Consider the following 25,671-nt stretch of genomic DNA (forward strand, 5'->3'; position numbering starts at 1 on the left):
TACAGCCCCGGCAGCCTGCATAGAGCCTCGGGTAGGCACGTACAGATCCCTGGGAGGCCCGCACAGACCCCGCCTGCACACACAGACACTCACAGTGTCCGCCCACGCACCGCCCACACTCTTCCCCCCTCCGGAACAGGATGTAGAAGAACAGAAAGGGCTTATTTACGTTCCGATATTTGTGTCCCATTGACTTGCATTGGTATCGGGTATCGGTATCGGCGATATCGGATATTTTTTGGATATCGGCTGATCCAATCCGATACTGATACTTTTGAATATCGGAAAGTATCGCTCAACACTAAATGTACATACTGAGGAAAAAAACTTCTGCAGGCAGGCGACGGCCGTGACACCTGTGCTGCAGCATAATAGCATGTTTACTGCATTAATAATAAATGTGCTTGAGGTTATGCTGATAGTATAAAAAAAATCAATTTTAAAATGTCACCCACCGCTACTGCACAGTAGCAGCTATCGGTGTTTATAGAGGTGTGCAGGCGGTGCAATCTTGCTAGAGAAGGAAAAAAATTCCCTCCTCCAAGATGGCGCCACCTGCGCTCTAGAAGCTATCGGATCACCTCTATATACATGGATAGCTGTTACTGCACAGGTGCGGGCAGCGCCATCTGGGGGAGGACTTTTTTTGTGACCGCTCTGTGACCTGTCTGTGACCGCCCTGCACATCCTCACAGTAGCTGAGGATTTATACAGGGAGGTCACGCTAACGGATCTGCGCTGTGCTGGGCCTTGTGGTACCACAGAAGCCTGTGACACCACAATCGCTCACTGCAAACAAAGAGGAAAGAACAGAGAAGTCAGAACAGAGAAGAAGACATCTGAAAGAAGATCCCTGCCTGATCTCTCCTCCACCCCAATTCCCCTCGCCCCTCATAGAAGGAAGAGAGAAGTAAGAAAGAACAGAGAAAAGACAACTGTAAGTTTTTTTTTATCCCTGATCCCTACCTGATATCTCTCCTCTCCTCATCCACCCCAATCCCCTTCTCCCCCCTTGTTACTCCACTCCCCCTTTGCACCAACTCCGTGACCACATCCAGCAGCCGCTGTTTTCCACTTTTTTACCCCTCCTTTGCACTTTCGTGCACACATCCAGCAGCCACCGAGCGTTGATTAGTGACTCAGTTCACTCATCAGCACGCGTGTCTGCTGTTTTACTTTTTTTTTCATTGACTTTTTTTCCCCCGGTTGCAGCTTTTTTTCTTTTATCTTTTTCTTTAAAAAAAGGTTTACACCAAGCACTCTCTCACACACACAACTGAATAAAGTACTGACACAAACACCACATACATACAAAAAAAGTCATCCCGCTCTTCCCAAAAATGCTATACAGTGGAGGAGACATACGCTTTCCTTGCCTCCAACACTGACAGTGAGAGAGGAGCCCACCTTTCTTTATTTTTCAAACTCTGACTCCTTTTCCTGTTCCTCCTCAGGTGCTACTGAACTGCCACGAAGACTCCCCAGGACAGGTGAACCAGAACGAAGACGTCCCAGGAAATAAGGTGAACCAGCACTCCCCATTACAAGAAGGTGAACCTGCACCCCCCATTACAGAAGGCGTACCAGTGCCCCCATTACTGACCCTGTATGGACCTCGTCACCCGAAAATTATGGACTACTGATTTCTGATTTTGTGGCGCAATCAGGAATCAAGTTTGACACTATCGACCTCACAGAAATAGACTTTTTCAAAGTATTTTTCTCTGAGGATTTTGTTAACCTCATAGTGGGCCAAACTAATTTGTACGCTCATCAATTTTTGCATAAAATCACGATTTCATCATTTTCTAACTGGACTCCTGTAGACGCAGTTGAAATGATGAAGTTTTTGGGCCTGGTCCTTCACATGGGGATCCTGAAGAAGCCAGTACTTCAGCAATATTGGTGTGTTGATGTTTTATTTAACACTCCAGTGTTCTGAATGGTCATGGTCCAAACACGTTTTGAGGCCATCCACAAATTCCTGCATTACAATGATAATGCACAGTGTCCTCCCTGAGATGACCCCAAATTTAACTGTCTGTTCAAAGTTCGGCCGGTCATCGAACACTTCAACAAAAAGTTTGCTGAAATGTATGTGCCCCAAAGGGACATCTGCGTGGATGAGTCCCTAATTCATTTCAAGGCAAGGCTCAAATTCCATCAGTACCTGAAAAGTAAGAGGGCCAGGTATGAAATTAAACTCTATAAGCTGTGTGAGAGTACCTCAGGGTACACCCACAGGTTTAGAATTTATGAAGGGAAGGACACCCGGATTGAACTCCTTGAATGTACCCCTGTCCTGGGAGTGAGTGGGAAAATTGTGTGGGATTTGGTGCACCCTCTGCTGGATCAAGGTTATCACCTCTATATGGATAACTTTTATACCAGCATCCCACTCTTCAAGTCCTTCTCTGCACAAGGTACCGTGGCCTGCGGTACTGTCCGCAAAAATCAGAGAGGCCTCCCGAAAACGCTAATTGGGCAGATGCTCAGAAGGGGTGACAGCAAAGCCCAATGTAGCGAGCACCTGCTGGTGGTCAAGTATTATTATTATTATTATAGCGCCATTTATTTAATGGCGCTTTACATGTGAGGAGAGGTATGCATAATAAAAACAAGTACAATAATCTTGAACAAGTTTAGAATAGATGGAAAGGTGAGGGAGTGTTAGTGGGGAGGCCACAGAGCAGGAGGTTATAGTAGTCGAGGCGGGAGATGATGAGGGCATGGACTAGGGTTTTTGCAGATTCTTGGTTTAGGAATGTACGGATCAGTGAAATATTTTTGAGTTGAATGCGGTAGGAAGTGGAAAGGGCTTGGATATGAGGTTTGAAGGAGAGATCAGTGTCAAGGATTATCCCGAGACAGCGAGCTTGTGGGACTGGGGAGAGTGGGCAGCCGTTTACTGTAATGGATAGGTTCATTGGGGGGGGTCGCGTGAGATGGGGGAAAGACGATGAATTCTGTTTTGTCCATGTTAAGTTTTAGAAATCTAGCGGAGAAGGATGAAATAGCGGATAGACATTGAGGGATTCTGGTTAGTAGGGTGGTGATATCTGGTCCAGAGATGTAGATTTGTGTCGTCAGCATAGAGATGATACTGAAAACCGTGAGATTCTATGAGCTGTCCCAGGCCAAAAGTGTAAATGGAGAAGAGCAGGGGCCCTAGAACTGAACCTTGCGGGACTCCGACAGATAGGTGGCGAGGTGAGGAGGAGGTGTGTACAAGGACAAGAGGGATGTCTTTTTCTTGACCACCATACATGGTGATGGCGGCAACCTCAGCACTGTCCGAGGTACCTCTACACATGTCTGCAAACCGGACTGTGTTCTGGGGTACAAGAAAAACATGGGGGGTGCATTGATCTTTCTGATCAAGTCCTCCAGCTGTACAGTGCTTTGAGAAAGGCCAAGGTGTGGTACAAGAAGCTAGCCGTGCACATAGAACAGATGGCAATGCTCAACGCTTTCCTGCTGTCACGATGTGCAGGCCAGAGCACTACGTCATACCTTCAGTTTCAGGAGGTAGTGATTAAGGTCCTGATATTTGGCAGTCAGGGCCCCAGTACTTCCGGAACTGAAGGTACTTGTATTGTACCAGGCCAACATTCCTCGGTGAGGTCCTTCAAAGTGGAAAAAAGTCGCAAAAGAGGTGCGAGTGTGTTACAGAAGGAAAATACGCAAGAACACCATTTATCTATGTGACACCTGCCCCAATAAACCTGGCATGTGTATGAAAGAATGGTTCAGAATACCACACATCCATGGACTTCTAAATTGATTTCTGATTTACTCAACTAACATATGACAACTTGACAAACACTACACAACTCACGTATGCCACTACATTATAAAACTCACATACCAGGAAACAGTAGATCAGTTCTAAAAAGGGTGCACTTGTTGAGCATTGCCACTGTTTAGGCACATCACAGTAGCGTAGCTACCGGGGGGCAGAGGGTGCGGGCGCCCCAGGCCCCGTGCTCAGAGGGGGCCCACCAGGAGCTACGCCACTGTAACGCCCCGATGCAGTTACATTCTGCGGCGGAACAGGGAGAATCGATCTCCTTGCTCTGCCGCACCTGAGCAGGCGGGGGGACCGGTGCCAGCAGTGGGCCCCCCGCCTGTCATCGCAAGGTGAGCTGTATCTGCATCTAGCCGATACAGCTCACCGCATTGATGGGAGAAGGAGCGCTGCGTTCCTTCTCCCATCATCCCTCTGTCAGCGTCTGGCCTCCTGGCGTCACCGACACTGACAGCGGGCACCGGGCAGTGACGTCATCGCGCCCGTTGTCAGTGTCGGAGATGAGCGAGAGCTCGTCGCAGCGCAGGAAGCAGGAGGACGAGAGGTCAGTATTGTGGGGTGTTTTTTATGGGGGCTGCCTTAAACTACAGGGTCTGCCTATGGGGGTACTGTATAATATAAAAGGGTCTGCCTATGGGGGTACTGCATTATATAAAAGGGTCTGCCTATGGGGATACTGCATTATATAAAAAGGTCTGCCTATGGGGGAACTGTATTATTTAAAAGGGTCTGTCTAGGGGGGTACTGTATTATATAAAAGGGTCTGCCTATGGGGGTACTGTATTACATAAAAGGGCCTGCCTATGGGGGTACTGTATTATATAAAAGGGTCTGCCTATGGGGGTACTGTATTATATAAAAGGGTCTGCCTATAGGGGTACTGTATTATATAAAAGGGTCTGCCTATGGGGGTACTGCATTATATAAAAGGGTCTGCCTATGGGGGTACTGCATTATATAAAAGGGTCTGCCTATGGGGGAACTGTATTATTTAAAAGGGTCTGTCTAGGGGGGTACAGTATTATATAAAAGGGTCTGCCTATGGGGGTACTGTATTATATAAAAGGGTCTGCCTATGGGGGTACTGTATTATATAAAAGGGTCTGCCTATGGGGGTACTGTATTATATAAAAGGGTCTGCCTATGGGGGTACTGTATTATATAAAAGGGTCGGTGTATGGAAGTACTTTATTATATAAAAGGGTCTGCGTATGGGGGTACTGTATTATATAAAAGGGTCTGCCTATGGCAGTACTGTATTATATAAAAGGGTCTGCCTATGGGGGTACTGTCTTATACTACAGGGTCTGCCTATGGGGTTACTGTCTTATACTACAGGGTCTGCCTATGGGGTTACTGTCTTATACTACAGGGTCTGCCTATGGGGTTACTGTCTTATACTACGGGGTCTGCCTATGGGGGTACTGTCTTATACTACAGGGTCTGCCTATGGGGGTACTGTCTTACACTACAGGGTCTGCCTATGGGGGTACTGTCTTATACTATAGGGTCTGCCTATGGGGGTGCTGCCTTGTGCTATATTGAGGACTATCTGGCACATTATACTATGTGGAGGTTATCTATGGGGCCATCATACAGTGTGGGGATTACAGTGAAGGGGCCATCATACAGTGTTGGAGCCATCAAAGAGTTTGGGGGCTAAGGGGCCAGTATACTGGGTGAGTGGTACTATACAGTGAGGGGGCATTATACTGTGCATAAGAGATACTGTGTATAGATGAGCTGTACAGGGGCGGCGACTCGGGACATTAAATGTAAAGTGGGCACTTATTGTTATAGGGGAACTCAGGTTACTGTGACTATCAAAGGGGCACACAGGGCATTATTACTTACTAGGGGGCACAATGTGGGCACTGTTTATAATAGGGACACATACGGCAGAGGCTCAGTATTGGGGTATCAGGTGCAGTAATAGGGTCACAAATGGCAGCAGAGGCTCAGTATTGGGGTATCAGGTGCAGTAATAGGGACACATACGGCAGCAGAGGCTCAATATCGGGGTATCAGGGGCAGTAATAGGGACACATACGGCAGCAGAGGCTCAGTATTGGGGTATCAGGTGCAGTAATAGGGACACATACGGCAGCAGAGGCTCAGTATTGGGGTATCAGGTGCAGTAATAGGGTCACATACGGCAGCAGCGGCTCTGTATTGGGGTATCAGGGGCAGTAATAGGGACATATACGGCAGAGGCTCAGTATTGGGGTATCAGGTGCAGTAATAGGGACACATACGGCAGCGGCGGCTCAGTATTGGGGTATCCGCAGGATGAGGAGTTTGTGCAGGTTGGGAATAGATGGTGATGGGGCTGGAATATGAGAAGTGAAATGTGTCTATGTTGTATTCTCTGCAGCTGAGTCCTGGCTGGAAGAAGTTGTCATATCGGTCTGGGCCAGATGGAAAAGACGGGAAGTCAGAGATTCCATCAGAAAGGACGTCAGCGGTAAGACATTATTTGTAACTGTGCTGTGATATCTTATATGTTCTGTAGGGCTGGTATCTAACGCTGTCATCATATGATGGTAATATCCATGTTGGTCTTTATATAGAGATTATCTTCAGTAATAGCGCGTTCATCTGCTGAGGTTCTCCTCCACTATTAGGGTGCATCACCCAGTTGTAATCAAGGTTACCTGGTTAGGGGCCCACTCAGAAGCTTCGCCCCCCCGAACCAAAACCCTAGCTACGCCTCTGGCACATCAGAAGCTCTGCAAATGCGACATGACGTCGCAGACTATTCCATCAAAGTCTGCATTCCAAAATGTCACTACTTCCCTTCCGAGCCCCAAACAGTAGTTTTCTACCACATATGGAGTAACAGCGCACTCAGGACAAATTGCACAACAACTTTTGGGGTCAAATTTCTCCTGTTACCCTTGTGAAAATAAAAATTGGGGGCCTAAAAAATCATTTTTGCAGAAAAAAATATGATTTTTTATTTTCATGGCCCTACGTTATAAACTTTTGTGAAACATTTGGGGTTCAAAGTGCTCACCACACATCAAGATAAGTTCCTTAATGGGTCTAGTTTCCAAAATGGGATCACTTGTAGGGGGTTTCCACTGCTTAGGCACCTCAGGGGCTCTCCAAACGTGACATGGCGTCCAATCTCAATTCCATACAATTTTGCGCTGAAAAAGTCAAACGGCGTTCCTTTCCTTCCGAGCTTTGCCGTGCGCCCAAACCATGGTTTTCCCCCAAATACCGGGGTATCAGCGTACTCAGGACAAATTGCACAACAACTTTTGGGGTCCAATTTCTCCGGTTACCCTTCGGAAAATTAAAAAAAATGGGGACTAAAAGATAATCTTTTGTGGAAAAAATATGATTTTTTATTTTCACGGCTCTATGTTATAAACTTCTGTGAAGCCCTTGTGGGTTCAAAGTGCTCACCACACATCTAGATAAGTTTCTTGGGGGGTCTAGTTTAAAAAATGGGGGCTTTTATCATAGGGGTTTGCTGTATCCTGCTAGTGCATTTGTGGTCTTACTTGGGTGTTGGTAAGGCTGTTTTTTTCTGTGATGTTTTTTGCATCAAAGATGGCAATGTAAATTTCTAGGACCGTAAAAAAATTGGACTCCATTAGCATTATATCAGAGTGCTGTCCAATTTTCACAAGCAGTCACATAGGAGAAGGTGGAGAAACTTTCTTTTTTCTTCACGTCCGAAAAAAATAGATGACTCTCGGACAACACTCTGATCAAAATCTGATCAAAATAACAAGTCCGATTTTCTCGCAAATGAGAAAATTGGACGTTTGAATGAGCCCTAAAGCTGGCCACACGCATGAGATAGCGGGTGGACGAATGTTCGATGGATGGCAGACCACTATCTCACCTGACTCTCTATATACACTTGGCTTGGCTGTGTGTTCATGTGTTTTCTACCTTGAAAGAAGATGCCGCCAGACTTCTAAGGCAGTAGTTTACCTCCCCTAAAAACAAACGGATCGGAAGCTGAAATTCCAAGTGCTCGATCCTTCTCTACCCTGACATCATCTGTCGAGAAACAGTGGGGAGGCTCCCATACACATCAGAATGGCTTTCCAGTCGTGGCAATACTGCAGTGATGTCTGTCCTGTTTTTCCCATGTTATCATGTGAGATTTTGGGGCAATGTGACCACGACAGCCAGTCAGTGGTCACTAATGAGCTGCAGTTCTTAAACAAATGAAAGAGAAATAGCTCATCAATGACAGCTGATTCGCTGCAGTGTTCACAATGTCATTCATGATCCAGATCGCTGGAACAGCATCAATGCTGGAGATATCGGGTATTTATAATTAACATAGGGAAATATAGTATTTTAGAAGTAGTTATGCAAGTAGAGGACAACTCAGACAAGGCTTATTTAATGGAACGTTCATCAAAACGATTGTTCGAAGTTTGACTTGTTCAAACATGTTAGTTTCTGATACAATTGTTCACTTTGTCATTAAAATCATTGTTCTAGGCAGCACATCGTCCTGTGAAAACAGGGAAAGTGCTAGTGATAACCCTGATTTTGTATGTGCACAGAAGAACGATCATATCGCCGAACATTGTGGTCGCTCAGTGTAAACAGACTCCTAAGCCATTTGGCTTGTATATCGCTAGCTGATCGGCAGTGGTTTAATGGAATCAATATTTCTTAAGCCCCCATTCACATTAGACTAATATTGTCCGAACCCACCGATATGGATTCAGACGATGTGTATGTTTAATGTGGAGTAGCTTTGAGAAAGAACATGCCATTGTTCGAAACGCGTTGTTTGTTGCTCACTATTATGTGAATTATTTGACTGGACTTTGCATTTTATTCTCTATCAATCTGGAATTTTTTGGAAGCTCGATTTTCCTTTTTTCGTTTCTTTGTATGTCTAATGTGTATGGTGGCCCCAGACAAGATGATTGTCAGGGTGTTAGGTATCCGGCTTGTCCAACTTCAGACTGCCCAGTCTTCTGTTCTCCTGGAGACAAGCTGACAGCACACACTGGCACACTGATGAGCAAACGCTCCTGTGCATGTGAGGAATCAGGCTGGTGACATCAGCAGACTTATTGAGGACATTGTGTAAATAATCTTTATTTGGCCAGGGTCACATCAGCATATATTCTCTTGTGTGAGGGAACCAGGCCAATTATAACAATGACACTCGGCTCCGATGCTAGTATCTTACTGTGACCCGAGTCTCTCACATGAGAGATTCACAGCACAGGTGATGAGAAGACGAGAGTAATGTCTCCATCGTCTGTGTGTACATTGGCCTAGTTTCACACGTAGCCAACGACATATGGGTGATTGCGATCTGATAATGCTACATACTTAGGCAGTTAACTGGTTCATGCAGCTTTACATGAACACCCGAGCCTTACACTATGGCTGGTCCAAATAACTAAAGCAATTGTTACCATCCACCTCTCGTGTCTCCCCTTTTCCTCATAGTTTGTAAGCTTGCGAGCAGGGCCCTCATTCCTCCTGGTATCTGTTTTGAACTGTGATTTCTGTTATGCTGTAATGTCTATTGTCTGTACAAGTCCCCTCTATAAGTTGTAAAGCGCTGTGGAATATGTTGGCGCTATATAAATAAAAATTATTATTATTATTATTATTATAATGGATGCACCGGCAGCATGCTGCCATTTTATTTCTTATGCCTATCTTCATTGCCACATAGTATAACACTGTGTGTGCTGTCCGATAAAGCATCACATATCAGTCTGTTGTTTTATACGCTCCTGAAAATGAGCCCTTCATGTAATTTATTTCATTTTCTGGACAATGCAGATTTTTCCTCATTGAGACTGTCTCAGCATTGTATGACTGATTGTGGACAAATCTTCGGTCCTGTTATGCAGCTCTGGCTAGTTGTAGTTTTCCCTCTCATCTGCCTGATCTCCCTCCTCTACACAGACTGCACACACTATACACAGAGCTTTTGTGCTGCTGACTGACTCTGATCCTATCTGGCCGCATGTTAGACCCTGAGGGAGGCGGCCACGGCAGGCATTTGGCGCGCACAGGTGAAGAGGACAGTAGCAGCATTGGGTCCAGCAGGTGGCGCTGTGCAGGCTGCTGTGTGCGGTGTGTGAGGGGGCAGCCGCACCTGTGTGGAGGGATCTTCCTATTGTGTAGACTTCCCTCCTCCTCCTCCTCATGTAAACACATGGCGGCACCTCAGACTGCGCCAGTCTCTTGTGTCACCGTTTCCTGCTCGTCCAGACTGTGTTCGGAGGAGGGAGAGAAGTGTTATTCCTGTCAGACTTGAAATTGTGACAGTCACTTCACTCTGAGACTTTTCACTAATCCTGATTGGGATGTAAAGGGTTATGCCTGACAAGGCTCCTTGTGAAGTCACATTTTGCCCTGAATATTGGAGCTGTATCCTTCACCACTGTCACGTTCAGATGATTTCAGCCAAAAAAACTTTTTTTTATTCCTAATGCCGCCCATATATCTTTTTTTTTAACTTCCGTGTGGCTTCCATTTTATACTACATCAGCATTTTAAAATATATAATACCATTTTCTATTTCGACCCCTTCATCCACGGGCCATTTTCAGTCTTTTCATTTTCGTTTTTTGCTCTCCCTTCTTCCAAGAGCCATAACTTTATCTTTCCCGTCATTATAGACACATGATGGCTTGTTTTTTTTTGCAGGATGAGTTGTGCTTTTTAATGACATCATTCATTTTACCATATAGTGTACAGGAAAACGGGGAAAAAAAAAATCCAAGTTCTGTGAATTTGAAAAAAAAAAACTACAATTGCACAATAGTTTTTTATTTACAATGTTCACTATATGGTAAAACTGACCCGCCAATATGATTTTTCCAGGGCAGTGCAAGTACCCAGATACCAAGCGTGTAGTTTTTATTTTATTTAAGTGGTGACAAAAAATTTCCCAAATTTGTATGAAAAGCATTTTTAGTCTTTGTCATCATTTTCCGAGACCTGTAATATAGGACGACGCACGTTCCTATTGGCGCGTGGTAAATACCGCTGTCAGACATTAAGGCTACTTTCACACTAGCGTCGTACGACACACGACGAAGTGCGACGTACCGACGCAAGCAGTGAAAGCGCCGCACAACGGGGGCAGCGGATGCGCGGTCGGAAATGGCGGACACGACGCACCAAAAAACGTTACATGCAACGTTTTTTGGTGCCGACGGTCCGATGCAACTGTCGCACGACGGTTGGGACGTGTGGCAATGCGTAGCAATGCGTCGCTAATGTTAGTCTATGGAGAAAAAACACATCCTGCAAGCAATTTTGCAGGATGTGTTTTTTAGCCACAACGACGCATTGTGACGTGCAGTGCACGACGCAAGTGTGAAAGAAGCCTAACAGCGGCATTTAACAGGTTGACAGCCGTGAGCAGAGCAGTGCTCCACACGTGGCTGTTTAAGGGTATATGCACACGTATTCTTGGCCACTGCGGATTTTTCCTCAGCAGATTTGATACATCTGCAGGGTAAAAACGCTGCGTTTTGCTGCAGATTTATCGCGGATTTACCTCGGTTTTTCTGCAGTTTTCACTGCGGTTTTACAACTGCAGTTATCCATAGGGGCAGCTGTAAAACCGCTGTGGAATCCGCAGAAAGAAGTGACATGCTGCGGAATGTAAACCGCTGCGTTTCCGCGCGTTTTTTTCCGCAGCATGTGCACAGTGTTTTTGGTTTCCCATAGGTTTACACTGAACTGTAAACTCATGGGAAACTGCTGCGGATCCGCAGCGTTTCCGCAGCATGTGCACATACCCAAAAGCACATAATAACTCATTAAATCAGCCATCACGTGCTGCAAAAGATGTGAGATCAGTGTGTGAGCCCTCATCAAAGATTCGGACAGGATATATCACCTAAATATACGTCATATGTCGTAAAGAGGTTGTCCGGGACCATTTTAATTTTTTTTCTCATAAGGCTTAGGCTATGTGCACACGTTGCGGATTAGGCTTCGGAATTTCTGGTGCAGATTCTGCCTCTCCTGGCAGAAAACGCACCTGCGGATTTGTTGCATTTTTTGTCCGGTTTGCGGCGGTTTTCTTGCGGATTTGCTGCGTTTTTAACCCCTGCAGTTTTCTATAATGGAATGGGTACAAAAACGCTGCAGATTCACAAAAAAGAAGTGACATGCTACTTCTTTTAAACCGCAGCGTTTCCGCAGCGGATTTTCCGCAAAGTTTGCACAGCAGGATGCGTTTTTTGCCCATAGATTTGTATTGCCGACGGATTGTATGAAACAGATGTGAAACGATGTATCCGGCCTCCGAATCTGGTTTTTCATGAATTTTTTCCATTGAAATCATGCACATTTTCCGTTCTCTCTCTCTCTAAAAAACGGATCAGTTGCATCAGTTTTTCACTATTTGCAATGGATCCGTTTTTCCACAAATTCACCGGATCCTGCCTGGGATAGGCTTGTGGCGACCACCACTCATCAAATTCATGATGAGCGGCTGCAAATCTTATACCAACAGGGCTTGGAGTAGAATTTCTGGTGAAGCGCATGTAGAGGTGCAAAGCACTTGTCTGACGTTCTATAAAGAGGCGTACATTCTGAATGTTTCAATCTACTGAAATTTCCTGAATTATTAACAAATACAGTGACACAGGTGAGATTGTAAACTCCATTATCCAGAACAGAAATAAGGCAGGAGCTGAATCCTGAGTTCCATATACTATTTATATGCTGCATGGAATATATTTTATAACATCAAATGCATTTGCTATTCTAAAGCTTTTTTTGAGGTGACAAAAACCTGGTGACAGATTCCCTTTAAAGTGTACATATTACCAATCTGGAGCTCCTTTTTTATTCAATAAAACTGTGGGCAGCCCCAGATCAGCAATCTAAATATATTATATATTAATATATAAAATATATAATATATTATCTAATAACAACCCCCCTCAGAAGTAGCCCTAATATCCACTGAAAGGGTCCTACTTCCTAGCAAAGTTGGGCCTGAACTTATGGGTTGGGGGATCCCAGCATTCAGAGCAAGATCCCACAACCTTCTGTGGCTTCTTTCACAGTGAATGAAACATCTTCCAATGCCTAATATTTTCTTTTTTTTTAAAGGGAACCCTTTTAACCTGCAGATATTCTGCAGGTTATTAGCATTATGAAGGTGCCTGGCCACAGTACTGAAAGTGCTTACAGCCGCTGGTCACAGTCTTGTGAGCAGTGACTGTAGTCTCTCTGGAATGCTTGCATGACTGAAAGCTGGCGTGTCCTGGGAGATATAAAGTTATTTTCCCTACAGCTGCAAGTTAATAACTTTTATCCAAACTGACAAGTTCCCTTCAAGCTCTGAGTGCTGGGAACCCACAATTCAGATATTCAGGGCGTTGATAGAAAGCCAGGCACTTTCAGTGGAAATTAGGGCTACTTTTGAGGGGTTTTATTTTAGATTATATTTAAACAAATCGCCAATCTTGGGGTGCTCTCTGTGCTATTAAATAAAAACGGAAGCCCTAGATTGGTGAGAGGTACTAATTAAGCACTGAAATTTGCTGACCATTCACATCCACCAAATGCAGTCATGACTGGCTCTGTGTGCAGCCGTGTGTACTCATCTGCATAGTGGACTAGTACATGAGCTGCCTGCTATTTACACGCGCTATTCTGGTCTGTAGATAATACCTAACAACCACATCAGCTATTTTCTTCTCGAGGATCTGAGGTCGGTATAGAAAATATCAGCAGTGCACTAGCAATTAGACTAGAGCTGGCCGTCCACATTAGATGACTCTTGGCTGAACGATGCTCATTCTGATCGTTCGGCCAACAGCCTCCTTGACTGGCTCTTCCATACACAGAAGCACTCTACCGGTGGAGTGCTCCTGTGTATGGGAGAGCCAGCGGATCACGCTGTTGGCCGGCTCTGTATGAGAAAGCCTTTATCAGCCTGTAAGCTCCCAGATTTTCTGTGGGCTATCAATGCGACCGTCAGTCCGAAATTGGACAAGCCCAATTGACATCTCTTATGACAAATAGTTCTGCAGGGTCCCCATACATACTAGAATGTTGAATTAACCTGTCAATATTGGTGGATTCAACCCATATTAGTCTAAAGTTTATGGGGGCCTTAAATCTCACCCATTCAAGTCTATGGGTTTGCAAAAAAAATTGTATCCCACAAGAAACATCTGTATGGATGCAATTTTTACAGACACATTGCCATTATTGACATTGAAAATTATATATGATCATGTAGATTTTAAATTGTATTATTATTATTTATTATTATAGCGCCATTTATTCCATGGCGCTTTACATGTGAGGAGGGGTATACATAATAAAAACAAGTACAATAATCTTAAATAATACAAGTCACGACTGGTACAGCAGGAGAGAGGACCCTGCCCGCGAGGGCTCACAATCTACAAGGGATGGGTGAGGGTACAGTAGGTGAGGGTAGAGCTGGTTGTGCAGCGGTTTGTTGTATAAATATGGATGTCACACAGATGTAAATGCAGACAAAAGCATGATACACAGATGATAATACGGGTGAAAATCGCTCTAGTCTTCTGGACTTAAATCACCTGAGTTTTTAGGATGTAAATTGGATGATTTTTCATATGCAGAGGTGTCCAATATTTATTCCTGGTTGATAGCGCAAAAACAGTAGCTCTACGTGATATTTTGGGTGAAATATAAGCTATATTGCAGGTTCAATATTTTCCCGAGACTATACTAACCAGTTCTTTGCTAGAAAAAAAACACCAAGCACCCCTATTCTCAAGATCACATAGAAGGTTACAGTTGTCATACGTACACTAAGCTGACATTTATGTCGTATCCACTTCCACTAGAGTATAAATAATGCCAAGAAGCCATCTAACTTTTGTTTTGACCCTTTGCTATTCTGCCATTGTCTGATATTGCTCAGCTAAAGTCCGACAGGTAGATGTGTCCAAGCTGGAAGAAAAAGTTCAATAGCTGGTCATAATAACCAATCATATTAATAGAAGCATAGAGTCTAGATCACAAGCAGTAATTATCCCCCCTCTGCTAATCCTTAGTCAGGCCTCATCTGGAATACTGTGTACAGTTCGACTGCGGCGACCACAATAAACACCCCACCAGCAAAACCACTCTCCCTCCCGGGTAGTATTCTATCTCCCAATAAAGAGACAACACAAGTAAATTGCTGGGTGAGGGTCACAGCTTTAATTTCTTTTTTCATATATAACATATATAACAATGGAAGGAAGCACTTTCAACTTCACAACAGACCAGTAGCCAAATGCCCTGTAACATCTACAGGCAAGTTAGCCTACTTAGCCTCAATCTCCCAGTGCTTCCTATTGTTGAAACAGCCATGGAGGATCCCATGTAGTCCTACACGGGTGTCACGCTCACGCCCTGACTGGTAGGCGTGAGCTTGGGGGGTTTGTGGCCCCACTGTGCCACAAACCAGACTACCCTGGAAGGGGCGTGACTATGACAGCTGCCTGGGTTTTCACTGGAGCCCCTGATGGTGAGGTCAGGCTTGTGCAGCAGGCAGCTGCCAGGTGCTACTCCAGGGCGGTGTCTGGCTGTGGCTGCTGATCCCACTTGGGAGACAGGAATACCAGGATTGGTGCAGGCATCAGGCAGGACTGGCAGAAGAGCACGGCTGAAACTCAGACGAGTAGGCTGGCACGGCTGAGACAGGGCTGGCAGAGACACAGCAGAGATCACAGGGCTGGCAGAGACACAGCAGAGATCACAGGGCTGGCAGAGACACGGCAGAGATCACAGGGCTGGCAGAGACACGGCAGAGAACACAGGGCTGGCAGGAACACAGGACTGGCAGGGACGGCAGGAAACACAGGACTGGCTAGGATGGCAGGAAACACAGGACTGGCAGGCACGGCAGGAACGGTAGGACTGGCAGGAACACGGGATTGGCAGGAACACTGGATTGGCAGGAACGGCAGAGAACACAGGACTGGTTGATGTGGTGTAAGAAGGAACAGGTAGGGACCTGTTCACACTAGAGGTGCAGGTATGGATATGTAGTTAGGAGGAACAGGTAGGATCTGTTCACACAGGAGATGTAGGTATGGAAATAAACCAGAAGGAAGGGAGAATGAAGGAACAGGTTGAGACCTGTTCACACAGGAAGAGAACCGCAAGGCTGCGGATAGGAAAGGTAGAGCAGCAAGAGATAGCACAGCAATAAAAGCAAAGCAGAGCAGAAACACAAGGAATGTGGAGAAGAGCTGCAGCAAGAGATTCTTACAGCAACGGGAGCGGAGCGGAGCAGAGATGAATGGAGCAGAACCGCAAGGAATGCGGAGAGGAGCTGCAGAAAGAGATTCTTACGGCAACGGGAGCGGAGCAGAGATGAACGGAGCAGAACCGCAAGGAATGCGGAGAGGAGCTACAGAAAGAGATTCTTACAGCAACGGGAGCGGAGCAGAGATGAACGGAGCAGAACCGCAAGGAATGCGGAGGGGAGTTGCAGAAAGAGATTCTTACAGCAACGGGAGCGGAGCAGAGAAGAACGGAGCAGAACCGCAGGAGTGCGGATCAGAGGTAAAAGCCACAAAGGTACAGAGCAGGCAGAGCTGCAAGAGTGCAGAGTGTAAGCAGACTGAGAACACAAGGAAAGACACAGCAGGGAAGGAAGCCACAGACAAGGAGACAGAGATAAGACTAAGTACAGACAAGGCAATGGAACAAGACGCAAGGACAATGACACAGGAACCAGGATATTCTGCCTCCTGGAGGGCGGACAACAAGACCAAGGCAAAAATACAGAGAAAAGCCTCCAGAGAGGGAGTAACTCACAGCAAGGCCTGGCAAACTCAGAAGCTAAACACTAACTGAGCTAACACATTGCACAGGCCCAGAACACTGGGTGGAGCTGCACTATATACTGGAGGCCTCTTGGTAATTGGTCAGGAACAGATTAAACAGATGCACCTGATTGCTATAAGAACCAGAAAGTTCAGGCGCCGCCCCCCTATACACAAAGCCATGAAGCATGCAGAGAGCAGAGACACAGAACATGGAGCTGGCATAAAACAGAAACCACATCATGGCCTGGAGCAGTGGGTAAGATAGTGTGAGAGATGTGAGGCCATGCCGTGATGCCAACAGAGTTGTTACAACGGGACTCCGACCCCCACCCATCAAGTACAACGCTTGTTCTATCCCATCTTGAAGCCCCGACAACATATCCAAACTGATATCAGTGAGATGGATGCCTTCTGACCTCAGGAGAGCTGAATTGTCACCCTCCAGCTGGCGATGCCTCACCACCACACCGAACTTATGCCTTACAAATTTGTACATATGTGCGTTTATGGTGCGTCTAGTCCGCTCTACTGCCATCCCATCCCGGGCACCCTGCCACACGGCTCTAGGTACTATCTCTGACCATACTAGTATGAGCTCCGGGAAAAACTGGGAAATCTTACCAAGTCAGACCTCATCATAGTCAGCAGCTCAGCAACCTTGTAGGAACACAAATCATTCCCGCCAACATGCAAAACTAGAATTACTGGCCCAAACATATCCCGATATCAACCACTTCTTGTTGCACCTGAGGCCATTTCTGACCCCGAATGCCCCTCCAATTAACATCCAAACCCTGAAAACCCATATGTCTTCCTCCAGGACGGCATTCCGCTCTCTGAGCAGCCCAGAAAATATATGAATGGCCTAGGAGCCACACTTTTGGCCTGGAACGACCTAAACAACCAAAAGAAAGGAATCAAATTAGTAAATCTGGTCTAATGTACCTAGCATAACAAGCAGAGCGCCATCTACCTATCCTTTGAACCTCTGCCTCTGGTAAACCCGCTTTTGCAGCCTCCGTGGCGACCCCTATATGGAAGGAGTGTGTCCCATATTCCCCAGGTTGAACCCCGAAAGCCTGTAGGCCTTTGAGAAAAAACTACTGAAATTGAAATTTAGTCAATGAGGACCCATCCACATGCGCAAGGAAAAATTTTCCATTAATTCTGAATTCCAGATATTTTAAAACCGTCTTAACCGGGCAAACTGGGCATCCTGAAACTGTGCTTACCAGAATCCAGGCACCCCTCCCTGAAGGGTCAGTTTTTGATCTGCGAATACGGAGACGTATCGCATTTTTTACTACCACCACGTCTTCGCTCAATAAACCCTTATCTGGCATATTTTTTGATTTGGGGGCTAATTCGCTAATGGGTAAAGCTCCAAAATACAGGATGACATACGCAACGGAAAAAAGAGCAGCTTCAAATTGCGAAGAGCAAATAACAGGGGTAGATGAAACCAACTGATGTAATAAGGAAATGGAAATGGGGCGTCTACTTTCTTTACAGGGTTGAGCTCTCTTCCACCCTTTTAAGGACTGCCTGATTATAAAGGCCGTCATGCAATGACTCATTTGATGACATGCTGTACCTCCTATATTGTGCATATTGGTATACATACTGGGCTCGCACCATGGTTTAATACTGTAGTGGTCTGTGCTCCTGCGAACTTTCTGCTGTACCACTGGTTTGTTTCTTGGATTTTTCCTGCATTTTGTACATTTTTATCTATATGATTGAATTGTCCTTTGATATTTATGTAATAAACTTAGCATTTTTAGAATGATTTCTGAGATTCTATGTTTACTCCATTGTTTTGTTGTGTTGGTTATAAAGGCCTTTGTAACATCTGGCCAACCTAGCAACTGAAAATGAAAGGCCAAACCAGATAGCTGTTGTTGTGCCAAAAAACCCGAAATTCCAGAATTCCAGAGTAACAACAAAAATTCAACTGTTACCTCAAGTCTGACCTGGCAGCGAGAATGAACTGGTCTCCAAATTGATCAGATGACACCATTCCACCCAAGACTTACCGTATGACTGCCAAGTAGAGGGAGCCACTGACGAACGGACCAACGGGATTAACTGTTGGCCACAATGTCCCATAGGGAAGAAGGGCACAGCAATCCTTTCTGTTGTGCACTGGGGAGAAGCTCCTTGAAGACCTGCCAATCAAAACGTGACAAAGCATCAGCAATATCATTTTCTACTCCTGGAACATGGCGGGCCCGAAACCATATGTTCTTATTTAAACAGACAAGGACTAGGTGACGAAGTAGGCTAAGAACCGGAGGAGAAGATGAAGACAAGCTATTTATACAATGGATCACGCTGAGATTGTCGCACAAGAAGCATATTTTTTTGTTGGCGAATTGAGTTCCCCATATCTCCACAGCTACTACAATAGGAAAAAGTTCCAATAGAGTAAGGTTTTTGCAAAGCCCTTGCAACTTCCACGACTCTGGCCAAGCGGCCGCACACCACTGATCTCCGAAAATGGTACCAAAACCAACCGACCCGGCCGCATCCAAAAATAATTTTAACTCCTGGCTAGAAATTTCTGAAGAGATAAAACAATTACGGCCATTGAATGAAATAAAAAAAGTTTTCCAAACCGCCAAATCAGCCCGTAAACTTCTTGTTAACCTAATTTTATGACCGGGAAGGGTAGCCGCTCTTGTCGCTAATGACAAACGCCGTGAAAAAACTCTACCCGCCGGCATGACTTTACAGGCAAAAACCAATAGCCCGAGTAAGGATTGCATTTGTTGGAGGGTAACTTTTTTAACTGAACAAAAACCTTCAATCATGCCCATCAGCTTCTCCACTTTTTCCGCAGGTAAATGATAAGCCATATTCACAGTGTCAATTTCAATCCCCAAGAATGACAGGGTTGTAATTGGGCCTACAGTTTTTTCCGCAGATAACGGGACCCCAAACTGGTGTACTATTTCCTTGAAAAAATTCAATAAGGCTAGGTTCACATTGCGTTAGGGCAATCCGTTTAGCGCTAGCGGATTGCGCTAACGCAATGTATTTTTATGGATCGCGTTTGGGGGTCGCGTTAACGTCCCCGCTCTCGCAGATCCCCGATCTGCGAGAGCGGGGAACGGACCTCGGGCGCGCCGCGGACGCTGCAAGCAGCGTCCGAGGTGCGTCACAGAAGAACGGCACATCACTAGCGCGAGCCGAAAAAGGCACGCGCTAGTGATGCGCTGCTGGCGAAATTAACATTGCTGTCAATGGGTGCGCTAACGGACCCGTTGCACGGCGTTAATTGCGACATTTTCGCCGTGCAACGCTGTCCGTTAGCGATCACCAATTAACGCAATGTGAACCCAGCCTAACTGCACACAAACAGTTGAATCTTTAGGACCCACAAACAGAAAATCGTCCAAATAGTGTGTGACAGACCTGTAACCCGTTCCGGATCTAACAACCCAATCCAAAAAGGAACTGAAGAGTTCAAAATAATAACAAGATATGGAACAACCCATCGGGAGGCACATGTCGTAATAAAAACCATCATCCACCTGGCATCCCAAAAGGTGGAAACAATCAGGGTGAACTGGTAAGAGACAGAAGGCAAATTCGATATCAGACTTCGCAAGGAGGGTGCCGGCGCCATCCTGGCGGACCAAGGCCACCGCCCTGTCAAACGAAATGTATGATACCGATGCGTCCTCCGTGGAAATTCCATCATTAACAGACTGACCCTTGGGGTAGGATAGATGGTGTATCAGACGAAAACTGCCAGGTTCCTTTTTCGGAACTAAACCCAAAGGGGAAACTCTAAAGTTCCAAAAAGGAGGAGTTTCGAACAATCCTGCCAAGCTTCACTTCTTTGACGATTTTCTCGCGTAAAACATCAGAGTGGTCCCGGGCAGATTTTAAATTCGCAGCAAACAAAGTGGACCTGCTAAATTTGAAAGGGATAAAAAACCCATATGAAAAACCAAATCGAAGTTGGCCCGCCGCGTCTTTATTAGGATAACGGTCTAGCCAAGGGCCCATCGTGGATACACTCACCGGGGTCCTTATGTTCCCTGCTTTCACTAGACGCAGGCTTGACTGGCAGTTTGCTCGTTGGACGAGGACAGCGGGCCGCAGGATGAGCTCCTCCGCAGGAGGAGCATTCATGCTTGTACTTGCATAACCCAAAGAAATGGCAGTGTCCCTCATTGAACAACCAGCAGGCTCCAGACGACCACTGAGTTGTGACCTGCTGTTATGGGATGACTAGTGGCCGCTGTTGGAAAGGGGGGCTGTTTTTGGGAAAGCATTAACCTGATCCATAAGTCCGTAGCTTTCAGGCTGCAGGGCCAGCCACCTCCCGAACTCCTCATTGTAGCGCCACCAGGCGGAGCTACCGTGGGCCTTGTATGAAGTGTAAATCATGTCCCGATAAATGAACAAATCAGAACACCGTTTTGGATGTTTCTGGCCCATGACACAGCCCAAAACCGCAAAAGCCTGTAACCAATTACTCATGTTTTTTGCGACCTTCTGTCTGCTTCTATCAAATGGTCTATCATTAAGACGCCTCTCCTTATCGATCGTATGCTGATCCACTGATACTAATGACCATATATCTATATAATCGTTCGACCATATTTTATTCTTGGTTTCACTATCTAAATGAGAACCAAGTGGGCTAATCCCGCAATAAAGGGAATCTTTAAATATACTGGCTAGCGGTGGCTCAACCGTGAATTCTTCTGATTTACTAGTGTATCGCCAACCGGCATCACAAATTGCTCAATCAAAGTCTTAAGGGCCGGTAATAAATCAGAATTCACATTTTTACCTGCAAAAGAAAAGTTGCACTCACCCAAATCTGCCGTAGGAGGAGGGACTCCGCTAGATGGAGGAACTCCAGCCCCTGGATCTACGGTTGGGTGAGTAAGAGCCAGGCTGGCAGCCCTGGATGCTGCTCTCGGCTCGGCCAGGCTGGATGCACTGGAAGCTGAACTTGACTCACGTCTCTCGCCACGAGAATGACGCCGATAATTGGGACTCGCCGATGCTCAAAGACTCCGATGATGACGGAGAGCGCCACCTTGAGGACTGTGACCTATGACCCCTCCTGTGAGATCCGGACCTCCGGCGTGCAAGCGTGGAATGCCTGCTACCCCGGAGTGAGGAGCAGTGTCCATGGCGACGATGATGCTGTGGTGATTCAGATGATGATAAACTAGAATCACAGCGTCTACGCCTATGTGATACAGCCTCGTTAGATGTGGTAGTAGCCAAAATTGAGGAAGCCCTTTGAGGCACAGCAGGGGCTACAACCACCCCAAGATCAACATTACTACCAGCGAACGAGCCGGGTACGGGACCTTCAGGCAGGGGGGCCCCCCGAAGTTTTCTGCGTGCCTTACTGCATGCTTACTGTTATTGGCTCAGCAGAGTCATCTGCAGAGGCTGAGGTACTGCCTCTGGACCCCATCTGTAAACTATGTGGGGGCTGTAATAATAAATACTGAGGCCAAGGGGTTAAAAATGGAGCCTCAGTAATGGTGTCCACAGTGCCCTGCATGCCGACCTGTGGGAGGGGAGGGAGACTGGGCTGGGGCACAGTGGGCAGAGCCTCACTCTCTGTCCAGCCCGAGTGTATTATTACTAACTCGGCAGGCTGCAGAGCAGGGAGAGTGGCCAGGGAAAGATTGTGTGCTCCCTCCTTCTGAATAGCGCTCATGCGAGTGCTTGACAGAAGGAATGAAAACAGCAGTGGCAGGCTGAGCAGCAACAATCGCAGAGATAGGGGGCAGAGCTACCGTGCTATGAGAGATAGGGGGTGGAGCTACCAGGCTATGAAAGACGAGGCGGAGCTACCGCACTATGACAGACGGGGCGGAGCTACCTCACTATGAAAGACGGGGGCGGAGCTACATCAGACAGCGGGTGTGGGCGGGGCCGCCCTGCTTGCCCTACGGTCACGTGAACACCCTGCTCGCAGAGCAGGAGAGCAGAGGCAGAGCAGCCCTGAAATCAGAGCCTACACCCAGTGCTCACCCTCCTGCAATGCCCTGACACGCAGAATGTCCAAGATAGGATCAGCCATCACACCACTCTTCACCAGACAGCGCAGACGAGCACCTCCGGGACCCAAAGGGGAAGAAGAGGATCCACGCAGCTACTGCTGTTCTATACCAGGTACAAGTTGGAGGGAGGCTGAAAATAGCCCTAAGAGCTACCATTGGCCATCCAAAACGAGCCAAACCCTTTTAACACATAAATGAAAAGGGGGGGGAGGGAGAGAGGGGAAGTGCCAAGTGAATGGAATGGGTGAGGGGGGGCACCGCAGTCAGTGGCATACTCCTTAAACAGTGCTGTGCCATCCATTGGCCACACATTTTAAAAAAAGACATTGAAAAACTGGAGCAAGTTCCGAGAAGAGCTATTAGGGTATGTGCACACGTAGAATGGTCCACTGCGGATTTTTCCGCAGTGGATTTGATAAATCCGCAGGGCAAAAACACTGCATTTTTCCTGCGGATTTATCGCGGATTTACCGCGGTTTTTGTGCGGTTTCCGCTGCAGGTTTACATCTGCGGTTTTCTATTATGGCGCAGGTGTAAAACCGCTGCGGATTCCGCACAAAGAATTGACATGTTGCTGAATGTAAACCGATCTTCAAGAAAATGGCTGCCGATGATGCACACACGCGCCTTTATTCCACTGTGTCTTTGCTTTCCCGGTGGTTATCAGCACTTGCTGCGTGCGCATGTCACATGTCATTGCGCGGGTTTCCGCTCACATGCGCGCACAGTATTGACTGTGGGGGAGGTGAAGCCTGGTCTCTGGGACGCGCGCTGTGAGTCAGCTGCAGTTCTGGTATTAGTACTATTTAAACATGTGAGACTGGTCAATATTTAACCCCTTTTGAGAAAGCTGGACCACGAAATGCGCGTCAAGGGGTTGCTGGGCAAGTTGGGATAGCCATCCGTTTACTTATGGGTAAGCATGTATGAATGACCATCTGATTAGGAGCTATTATGGAGTACTGCTTTTTGGCACCCATATATGTTTTCAGCTTCCCTAAGCCATTAGGGCATTATGGTTAAATGACTGTCATTCCTATTTAGCCTACTCAGGATGTACTCAGCTTTTCCTTCTTAACTCAGCTTACCTTCATGTCTCCTCCATATTTCCTCTCTGCATGTGCTTTTTACTAATTGATTTACATGTGATTTTGTCTCAATAAAAGTCTTTTTAATTTCTACTATGTTCTGTGGGACTTTTTTATTCTGTTTTTTTTTTTGTTTTCCATGTCTTTTGGAGTTGTCCTGTTAACTCAGTGATTTTGGGCACTGATGTTGGGAGAGTTATATTTATTCACTCTCGACCACAATTTAATGATATGCTTGATGATTATTGTTTTGAATGTATGGAACATTGTGTGGGGCCATTTTAAAGTAAGGAGCACTATATGAGGCCATTATACAGTATGGATCACTATGTGGGGCCATTTTATAGTATGGAGCATCGTATGGAGCCATTATACTGCATGGAGCACTATGTGGGGCCCATTACACTGTATGGAGGACTATGTGGAGCTATTACACAGGTCAACAAAAAAAATTTTTTTTTCTGGTGTCCAAAATATTTTAATGAATTTGGGGTATTTTTGGGGTGCTGATTCTGAATATGCTATCAGTTTTGCCAGATTGGCTCAAGTTTTTGACATTTTTGGTATCTTATTTATAGCACTTGTTGGTAAATGCGACGCATCATCTCATTAATTTCTTTGGATTAGTACTTGAACTGAGCAGTTCTCAATATAGTTTTGTGTTAATTAGTGTTCTAAAAGTTTGTTCATAGCTTGATTTTTGCACTAACTTTATGTTGTTGTCTGTTTTCCAGTGAAAAGCATGAACTCATCAAGAAGAAGTTGTCTTAACGATCCAGACTCATTCTGTTACATTTGTGGTGAATACACACTGCCAAAACATAGAAGAAACATAACAGACTTCGTAAAAAAAGTGTATTTTGCCTATTTTGGGGTTATGCTTGGGGACCAAGACAAGTTTTGGGCACCACACATAGTGTGCAAAGCATGTATCGAATTATTACGAAAATGGAGCAAAGGACAAAGAAAAAGCTTCAAATTTGGTGTTCCAATGGTGTGGAGAGAGCCAAAAAATCATCATGATGACTGTTATTTCTGTGCAGTGCAAGTGCAAGGATTCAATAAGCATAAGAAACGAAAATGGGAGTAACATGGAATCTGCAAGAAGGCCTGTCCCTCATTGTGAAGATGTGCCTGTACCTGTGCAATTTCTCTTGAGTGCACAGATATCCAATATGTGAAGGAAAACAACTGTTTGGGTGCACGGCAGGGCTTGGAAGGGAAGGAGCACCATTTGACTTTTTGAATGTCAAATTTACTGGAATACTTAGCAGATGCCATGTCGCGTTTAAAGAGCCCCTGATGTGCCTAAAGCCCCCGTCACACTAAGCGAGGTCGCTAGCGAGATCGCTGCTGAGTCACAAGTTTTGTGACGCAACAGCGACCTCAGTAGCGATCTCGCTATGTTTGACACGTAGCAGCGACCAGGCCCTTGCTGTGAGATCGCTGGTCGTGTCGGAATGGCCTGGACCTTTTTTTGATCATTGAGGTCCCGCTGGGTAGCACACATCGCTGTGTTTGACACCTTACCAACGACCTCGTTGACTACAACGTCTCACAGGACGTCCCTCATCGAGGTCTGAATCGTCATAATAGCTGCCATGTGACATCGTTGTACAGGTCGCTACAGGTCGCCGCATCGCTGCTGCGTCGTTGGGAAGATCTCACTGTTTGACATCTCACCAGCGACCACATAGCGACGCAGCAACGATCCCTGACAGGTCGTATCGTTGTCGGGATCGCTTTAGCGTCGCTAAGTGTGACTGGGCCTTAAGCAGTGAAAACCCCCCACAAGTGGCACCATTTTTGGAAACTAGACCCATTTGGAAACTTATCTAGATGTGTATTCAAAACCTTGAACCACGCGTTATATAGATCTGGTAGTGGTCTTGATGTTTTTGAATGTTTGGATTATTTATCAGATA

Source organism: Ranitomeya variabilis, chromosome 1 (genome assembly GCF_051348905.1).
Source record: "Ranitomeya variabilis isolate aRanVar5 chromosome 1, aRanVar5.hap1, whole genome shotgun sequence".
Classification (NCBI taxonomy): Eukaryota; Metazoa; Chordata; class Amphibia; order Anura; family Dendrobatidae; genus Ranitomeya; species Ranitomeya variabilis.